This window comes from Panulirus ornatus, chromosome 61, assembly GCF_036320965.1.
Source record: "Panulirus ornatus isolate Po-2019 chromosome 61, ASM3632096v1, whole genome shotgun sequence".
In the NCBI taxonomy this organism is placed as follows: Eukaryota; Metazoa; Arthropoda; class Malacostraca; order Decapoda; family Palinuridae; genus Panulirus; species Panulirus ornatus.
Window position 1 is genome coordinate 4,249,024 of NC_092284.1, and position 10,000 is coordinate 4,259,023.

General features: G+C 46.2%; 1 protein-coding gene across 3 annotated transcripts in view; it reads right to left on the minus strand.

Moving 5' to 3' along the window:
- LOC139767424 (uncharacterized) overlaps nucleotides 1-10,000 on the minus strand; it is a 119,820-nt gene that overhangs the window by 73,442 nt on the left and 36,378 nt on the right. Inside the window, exon 1 of one of the 3 annotated variants that reach the window (XM_071696799.1) lies at nucleotides 7,092-7,271. The exons of 1 other annotated variant lie outside the window; for it this stretch is intronic. The gene's annotated coding sequence lies outside the window, so the exon portion shown is untranslated. Of the gene's footprint in view, nucleotides 1-6,974; nucleotides 7,272-10,000 lie in introns of those variants that run through there. One more of the 3 variants, XM_071696798.1, reaches the window with a different exon arrangement.

Consider the following 10,000-nt stretch of genomic DNA (forward strand, 5'->3'; position numbering starts at 1 on the left):
ATTTTCCCCCTAGTGGACTCATAGGAATATATATATATATATATATATATATATATATATATATATATATATATATATATATATATATATATATATAAAACGCTTGTTGCTAAGAAGATATATAAATATCAAGCCATTTTTTTTTAATATTACTGTGGCGCCATGCACTGTAACTGCTTTATATAACAACGGCCATTTAAGGCAGCCATTTTTATTTCTTATATTTCTTTCCTTTTTTTTTTCTTTCTTCATTCCGCCATAGCGTCCTGCACGCTACGCTTTCATCACTCACGGCCATTAACCAATCACAGGCCTGGACGAGGGTCATTATCTCACGTCAACCATGGTCCCTTCTCCATCATAATTCACGGGACTTATTTACCGACACAAGGCGGTACTTATTTACCAACGGGAGGTACTTATTTACCGACACAAGACGGTACTTATTTAACAACAGGAGGTACTTATTTACCGACACCAGACGGTACTTATTTACCGACACAAGACGGTACTTATTTAACGACAGGAGGTACTTGTTTAACGACACAGGACGGTACTTATTTAACGACACAAGACGGTACTTATCTAACAACGGGAGGTACTTATTTAACGACACAAGACGGTACTTATTTAACGACACAAGACGGTACTTATTTAACGACACAAGACGGTACTTATTTAACGACAGGAGGTACTTGTTTAACGACACAGGACGGTACTTATTTAACAACAGGAGGTACTTATTTACCGACACAAGACGGTACTTATTCAACAACACAAGACGGTACTTATTTAACGACACAAGACGGTACTTATTTAACGACACAAGACGGTACTTATTTAACGACACAAGACGGTACTTATTTAACGACACAAGACGGTACTTATTTAACGACACAAGACGGTACTTATTTAACAACAGGAGGTACTTGTTTAACGACACAGGACGGTACTTATTTAACAACAGGAGGTACTTATTTACCGACACAAGACGGTACTTATTCAACAACACAAGACGGTACTTATTTAACGACACAAGACGGTACTTATTTACCCACACAAGACGGTACTTATTTACCCACACAAGACGGTACTTATTCAACAACAGGAGGTACTTATTTACTGACACCAGACGGTACTTATTTACCGACACAAGACGGAACTTATTTAACGACACAAGACGGTACTTATTTAACGACACAAGACGGTACTTATTCAACGACACAAGACGGTACTTATTTAACGACACAAGACGGTACTTATTTAACGACACAAGACGGTACGTATTTACCGACAAGACTGTACTGTCTACTAAATATTTATCTATCTACATAAATATTTATATAAGAAACTAATAGTACATATAAATACAAAATACCTTTAGCGGTACTTATTTACCAGCCCTTTACTACGGGTCTGCCCATACGAGTCCCCCCTAAATAAACTGAGCAATTAACAGGAGCATCCCATTTTCTTTCGCCTAGCTTGTTGCGTGAAGGTCAGGTCCACGTGGTATGACTAAATCAATTAACTAATACAATTGTAAGTTAGTTAACGACCATTGAAAATGGCTGACAATAATAATCCAGCCAGTATACACCTCCCCCCCCCCCCGTTTTCTATCTACCACTGTCTACCTCCTCCAACATGGCCGCGGGGTAACGGTCATTTCATCCCATAACTCAAGAAGGAAAAAAACAAGATAATGTTACCAATCTACGCCATTAAGGACGAACTCCCCACAAAAAACGGAGTGAGTACGCCAGTCATAGAAAACGGACAATGACAACTTAAAAGCCCTACATTAATGTAATGAAGTTATATATTATGACTAACATCTCGTGTGTGTGTGTGTATATATATATATATACATATATATATATAATATATATATATATATATTTATTTATATAAATCGGCATATAAACAAGTATGGCCGACATTGTGGTCATTTTGTGATAGCTGAAGTCGCCAGCCTCAAGGCATTTATATATATATACACAGACTCGACTGGTGGCAAAAAAAAACTATATAAATTCTCCTTCCTGCCCAAAGGGGTTTATTCCCTGTAATTTATATCAGCTGGGCTTCGAGGAAAGGGGCCCTCACCTTGTTACCAGTACACTGGGCCCCTCACCATGTTACCAGTACACTGGGGCCCTCACCATGTTACCAGTACATTGGGCCCCTCACCATGTTACCACTACACTGGGCCCTCACCATGTTACCACTACACTGGGGCCCTCACCATGTTACCAGTACACTTGGGCCCTCACCATGTTACCAGTACACTGGGGCCCTCACCATGTTACCAGTACATTGGGCCCCTCACCATGTTACCAGTACACTGGGGCCCTCACCATGTTACCAGTACACTTGGGCCCTCACCATGTTACCAGTACACTGGGGCCCTCACCATGTTACCAGTACATTGGGCCCCTCACCATGTTACCAGTACACTGGGGCCCTCACCATGTTACCAGTACACTGGGGCCCTCACCATGTTACCAGTACACTTGGGCCCCTCACCACCATGAAATCAACCTCCCCCCCCACGTCAATAACCCCACCCCATCAAGCCCCCCCTCCCCCCCCCATCAACACATCACCAGTAGCCAAACCTCAAACCGGTAAACCACCAGTACAGAGGCGCACCCAGTCTCTGATTGGCTGGCCCGCGCCCCCGCGCGCCCACGCCAGCCAATCTACCGGTCTATCATCGAGGTGACTAACCCCCCCCACCCCCCCTTCCGCGCCATATGCGACGAGATAACGCGCCTTCCCACGCCGCCCCGGGCGTGTTTCCCGCCCTGGCCCGCCACAAGATGGGCCATGGCCACCTCGGCCAGGTGAAGAAGGTTAGGGCCACCTGGGCCAGGTGAAGGTTAGGGCCACCTGGGCCAAGTGAAGGGTAGGGCCACCTGGGCCAGGTGAAGGTTAGGGGGCCACCTCGGCCAGGTGAAGGTTAGGGGGCCACCTCGGCCAGGTGAAGGTTAGGGGGCCACCTGGGCCAGGTGAAGGTTAGGGCCACCTGGGCCAGGTGAAGGGTAGGGCCACCTGGGCCAGGTGAAGGGTAGGGGGCCACCTGGGCCAGGTGAAGGGTAGGGGGCCACCTGGGCCAGGTGAAGGGTAGGGGGCCACCTGGGCCAGGTGAAGGGTAGGGGGCCACCTCGGCCAGGTGAAGGTTAGGGGGCCACCTGGGCCAGGTGAAGGGTAGGGCCACCTGGGCCAGGTGAAGGGTAGGGGGCCACCTGGGCCAGGTGAAGGGTAGGGCCACCTGGGCCAGGTGAAGAAGGGTAGGGCCACCTGGGCCAGGTGAAGAAGGGTAGGGCCACCTGGGCCAGGTGAAGAAGGTTAGGGCCACCTGGGCCAGGTGAAGGGTAGGGTCCCACCTCGGCCAGGGGAAGGGTAGGGCCACCTGGGCCAGGTGAGGGGTAGGGGGCCACCTCGGCCAGGTGAAGGTTAGGGCCCCCTGGGCCAGGTGAAGAAGGTTAGGGCCACCTCGGCCAGGTGAAGGAGGTTAGGGCCCACCTCGGCCAGGTGAAGGAGGTTAGGGCCCACCTGGGCCAGGTGAAGGTTAGGGCCACCTGGGCCAGGTGAAGGTTAGGGCCACCTCGGCCAGGTGAAGGGTAGGGCCACCTGGGCCAGGTGAAGGTTAGGGCCACCTGGGCCAGGTGAAGGTTAGGGCCACCTCGGCCAGGTGAAGGGTAGGGCCACCTGGGCCAGGTGAAGAAGGTAGGGCCACCTCGGCCAGGTGAAGAAGGTAGGGCCACCTCGGCCAGGTGAAGGTTAGGGCCACCTGGGCCAGGTGAAGGTTAGGGCCACCTGGGCCAGGTGAAGGTTAGGGCCACCTCGGCCAGGTGAAGGGTAGGGCCACCTGGGCCAGGTGAAGGTTAGGGCCACCTCGGCCAGGTGAAGGGTAGGGGGCCACCTGGGCCAGGTGAAGAAGGTAGGGCCACCTCGGCCAGGTGAAGAAGGTAGGGCCACCTCGGCCAGGTGAAGAAGGTTAGGGCCACCTGGGCCAGGGGAAGGGTAGGGCCACCTCGGCCAGGTGAGGGGTAGGGGGCCACCTGGGCCAGGTGAAGGTTAGGGCCACCTGGGCCAGGTGAAGAAGGTTAGGGTCCCACCTGGGCCAGGTGAAGGTTAGGGCCACCTGGGCCAGGTGAAGGTTAGGGCCACTTCGGCCAGGTGAAGGAGGTTAGGGGCCACCTCGGCCAGGGGAAGGGTAGGGCCACCTCGGCCAGGTGAGGGGTAGGGGGCCACCTCGGCCAGGTGAAGAAGGTTAGGGCCACCTGGGCCAGGTGAAGGTGGGTAGGGCCACCTCGGCCAGGTGAAGAAGGGTAGGGCCACCTGGGCCAGGTGAAGATTAGGGCCACCTGGGCCAGGTGAAGGTTAGGGCCACCTCGGCCAGGTGAAGAAGGGTAGGGCCACCTGGGCCAGGTGAAGAAGGTTAGGGCCACCTGGGCCAGGTGAGGGGTAGGGGGCCACCTGAAGGGTAGGGCCACCTGGGCCAGGTGAAGAAGGTTAGGGGCCACCTGGGCCAGGTGAAGAAGGTTAGGGGGCCACCTGGGCCAGGTGAAGGGTAGGGGGCCACCTGGGCCAGGGAACAACAACACGGTAATTCCCCCGAGCGCCACCAGATGGCGGGCAAGATGGCCGCCGTCGTGCCTTTAGGGCCCCGGTGACAAATATGGTGATGCATTTTCACATGTGAATTCTTCTTCTCCCCCAACCCGTCTCTCCCTTCGTCCTCCTCCCTCCCCAACACTTGGTGTCTGGGGTGATGGGCAGAGGCCGGTAAACAAATGTATATAGTCGTGCTTTAAACCGTAAATAAATGATAAATAACCCAACTAAAGTGATTTTAGCTCAATCAAAAGCTAAAGGAATTATCCATATCTAAAAAACTATATATTCATCTATATAAACACTCAGATGTATATATATATATATATATATATCTGGTCTTTAAACCAGCAAGATGGTTTAATATACATTATACGATGGATTTATATTCGGGAATATCTTAACGGTCAAATATTCGACTCGTAATATGAATATTAATATTCTGATCAATATCAATATTAATAATGTTCTATACAATTATAACGTTATAAAAATATATATATATAAACAATAAAAACAAGATCGCTGTAATATACATTATTCCACCCTTTCTTAAGCCATCATTACTATTATTATCATCATTATTACTATTATTATTATTATTATTATTATTATTATCATTATTAACACTAACGAGAATATCTTTTTTTCTTTTTTGATCTTTGAACCACTTGTTTGGCTGGTAACTACGTGGCGGAGGTTGTAACAATCCCATCTCCCGTTTTCTACAGCTTCAAAATCATACTATATAAATAGAGTGACACCACATTTTGATATATAAATAAATAACCCTTAAACCATAAGCTTTTTAAGTTCAAAATAACCACTAAAAACATCTAAGAATAAACATTAATCAAAATTCAACAAATTTACATTAAAAAAAACCGGTCCCAATCCCACCATGCTATGGAAAACGGGACGAGGTGCCCCACACCTGGTACCAAAACAGGACTTAATAAATACAATTAAAACCACCCCAATCTCTGTGTGTGTGTGTGTGTGTATAGTGTGTACGTGTGTGTATATATGTATGTGTGTACATGCGTGAGCATGTGTGTGTGTGTATGCGTGTGTGTGTGTGTGTGTGTGTGTGTGTGTGTGTGTGTGTGTGTGTGTGTGTATAGTGAGTACGTGTGTGTATATATATATGTATGTGTGTGTGTGTGTGTGTGTGTGTGTGTGTGTGTGTGTATAGTGTGTACGTGTGTGTATACATGTATGTGTGTACATGCGTGTGAGCGTGTGTGTGTGTGTGTGTGTGTGTGTATATGCGAGTGTGTGTGTGTGTGTGTGTGTGTGTGTGTGTGTGTATATAGTGTGTACGTGTGTGTGTATATATATGTATGTGTGTGTGTGTGTGTGTGTGTGTGTGTGTGTGTGTGTGTGTGTGTGTGTGTGTGTGTGTGTGTGTGTGTCCGTGACCCATCATAAACATTATAAACATCATTAACGCTGACGTCATACAAACATAATATATATATATATATATATATATATATATATATATATATATATATATATATATATACATTACCAAACCGTGTGTGTGTGTGTTCATCCAGCGTGGCAAAATTTGTACCCCACATGAAGAACATATGTTAATTACCCTCCAGTCCCGCTGTTGCGTACCATCATTAGGCTAATTAGTCTAATTGGGGGGAGAGGGAGGTTGAACTGCAGTGCTTGGGAGATCACTCAAACTGCTCTCTAACTGCCCATTAAGCCGGGGGTCGTTAGGCGACGTGCCGTGGGTTATTCAAACATTTTCCTTTCAGTAATTGGTCGTTAAGAGACTAAAACTACGTCGTTAGCTATACAAATCGTGTAACAGTCTACGATCATTACGTCGAGACATGCTATATCAACAAGACTCTGTTAACTACCTGCCTCCAGAACTCGAATTGGCAGTTAAAGAGTCCAGTTGTCAACAAACACAAAAGCAATTAGTGATACGTAAACAATAATATAATCAAACACACACACACACACACATATATATATATATATATATATATATATATATATATATATATATATATATATATATTGGAAAGGATCACAATTTTGCGCGTGATCCAAGATATTCCTATGAGTCCTGATGATGTGATTATTACACGAAAGTGCACTTGGGAACTTTTCGTGTTTCATTTTCCCCGTGGACTCATAGGAATATATATATATATATATATATATATATATATATATATATATATATATATATATATATATATAATATTCTAGATTAATATTTTAGATTAATAATGATTAATGGCTGATTAATTAATGAGGTCATTCGAGAGGGAGTGAGTAATGATGTGAGAAATAAACATGGCGAAGACGAGACTGACCTGTGTGTGTGTGTGTGTGTCTGTGTGAGTGATGTTCACTGCTCCAGTACCGACACTTGAACACCCTCACATCACCGTTCACAGTTCCTTCCTACCCCAGTACACAGTTGCCCTCACCATGACACTTAAATCCCCGCGATCCAATAGTTAAGAGATAGAAAATGGTCGTTTGCAGGTGTTGGTAGTTCGTAAACACACACGTGTTGGCTGCCTGGCTCCTCCCCACCCAACCACACCACACTCGAGACGGACGAGGACGCGTGGTCCTTCCCTCACCAAGGCCGCGGCCATACTGAAGCCTCCTCCTCCTCCTCCCTGCCTTGCCCTGCCCGCCCGCGCCGCCGCTCAGCTGCTCCTCCTCCTCCTCCTCCTCCACCGTCCTCCACCTCCTGCCCATCCGGTCTCCTATACCCCCTCCTCTACCCCTCCCCAACCCCCAGGTTCAAAACAGCCCCCCCCCCAAACGCCCTCCCTCCCCCCAAAATACCCAGTCACACCCCCACCCCATCACCTCTCTCTCTCTCTCTCTCTCTCTCTCTCTCTCTCTCTCTCTCTCTCTCTCTCTCATGACCTATGGATGGTTTCAGATCACACTACACCAAACATATTCTGATATATATATATATATATATATATATATATATATATATATATATATATATATATATATATATATTTTCTTTGTCGCTGTCTCCCGCGTTAGCGAGGTAGCGCAAGGAAACAGACGAAAGGAATGGCCCAACCCACCCCCATACACATGTATATACATACGTCCACACACGCAAATATACATACCTACACAGCTTTCCATGGTTTACCCCAGACGCTTCACATGCCTTGATTCAATCCACTGACAGCACGTCAACCCCGGTATACCACATCGCTCCAATTCACTCTATTCCTTGCCCTCCTTTCACCCTCCTGCATGTTCAGGCCCCGATCACACAAAACTTTTTCACTCCATCTTTCCACCTCCAATTTGGTCTCCCTCTTCTCCTCGTTCCCTCCACCTCCGACACATATATCCTCTTGGTCAATCTTTCCTCACTCATTCTCTCCATGTGCCCAAACCATTTCAAAACACCCTCTTCTGCTCTCTCAACCACACTCTTTTTATTACCACAAATCTCTCTTATCTTGCTATTATTCACATTTACTCTCGGCTTTCTTCTCTCACACCCTTCACCAAACTCAGTCACCAGCTTCTGCAGTTTCTCACATGAATCAGCCACCAGTGTTGTATCATCAGCGATCAACTGACTCACTTCCCAAGCCCTCTCATCCACAACAGACTGCATACTTGCCCCTCTTTCCAAAACTCTTGTATTCACCTCCCTAACAACCCCATTCATAAACAAATTAAACAACCATGGAGACATCACACACCCCTGCCGCAAACCTACATTCACTGAGAACCAATCACTTTCCTCTCTTCCTACACGTACACATGCCTTACATCCTCGATAAAAACTTTTCACTGCTTCTAACAACTTGCCTCCCACACCATATATTCTTAATACCTTCCACAGAGCATCTCTATCAACTCTATCATATGCCTTCTCCAGATCCATAAATGCTACATACAGATCCATTTGCTTTTCTAAGTATTTCTCACATACATTCTTCAAAGCAAACACTTGATCCACACATCCTCTACCACTTCTGAAACCACACTGCTCTTCCCCAATCTGATGCTCTGTACATGCCTTCACCCTCTCAATCAATACCCTCCCATATAATTTACCAGGAATACTCAACAAACTTATACCTCTGTAATTTGAGCACTCACTCTTATCCCCTTTGCCTTTGTACAATGGCACTATGCAAGCATTCCGCCAATCCTCAGGCACCTCACCATGAGACATACATACATTAAATAACCTTACCAACCAGTCAACAATACAGTCACCCCCTTTTTTAATAAATTCCACTGAAGTAACAACCAAACCCGCAGCCTTGCCGGCTTTCATCTTCCGCAAAGCTTTTACTACCTCTTCTCTGTTTACCAAATCATTTTCCCTAACCCTCTTACTCTGCACACCACCTCGACCAAAACACCCTACATCTGCCACTCTATCATCAAGCACATTCAACAAACCTTCAAAATACTCGCTCCATCTCCTCACATCATCACTACTTATCACCTCCCCATTAGTCCCCTTCACTGATGTTCCCATTTGTTCCCTTGTCTTATGTACTTTATTTACCTCCTTCAAAAACATTTTTTTATTCTCCCTAAAATTTAATGATACTCTCTCACCCCAACTCCTGTTTGCCCTCTTTTTCGCCTCTTGCACCTTTCTCTTGACCTCCTGCCTCTTTCTTTTATATATCTCCCAGTCATTAGCATTATTTCCCTGCAAAAATCGTCCAAATGCCTCTCTCCTCTCTTTCACTAATCTTCTTACTTCTTCATCCCACCACTCACTACCCTTTCTAATCTGCCCACCTCCCACGCTTCTCATGCCACAAGCATCTTTTGCACAAGACATCACTGCTTCCCTAAATACATCCCATTCCTACCCCAACATTCTTTGTTCTCACCTTTTTCCATTCTGTACTCAGTCTCTCCTGGTACTTCCTCACACAAGTCTCCTTCCCAAGCTCACTTACTCTCACCACTCTCTTCACCCCAACATTCTCTCTTCTTTTCTGAAAACCTCTACAAATCTTCACCTTCGCCTCCACAAGATAATGATCAGACATCCCTCCAGTTGCACCTCTCAGCACATTAACATCCAAAAGTCTCTCTTTCGCGCGCCTATCAATTAACACGTAATCCAGTAACGCTCTCTGGCCATCTCTCCTACTTACATACGTATACTTATGTATATATCTCTTTTTTAACCAGGTATTCCCAATCACCAGTCCTTTATCAGCACATAAATCTATAAGCTCTTCACCATTTCCATTTACAACACTGAACACCCCATGTACACCAATTATTCTCTCAAACTGCCACATTACTCACCTTTGCATTCAAATCACCCATCACTATAACCCGGTCTCGTGCATCAAAACTACTA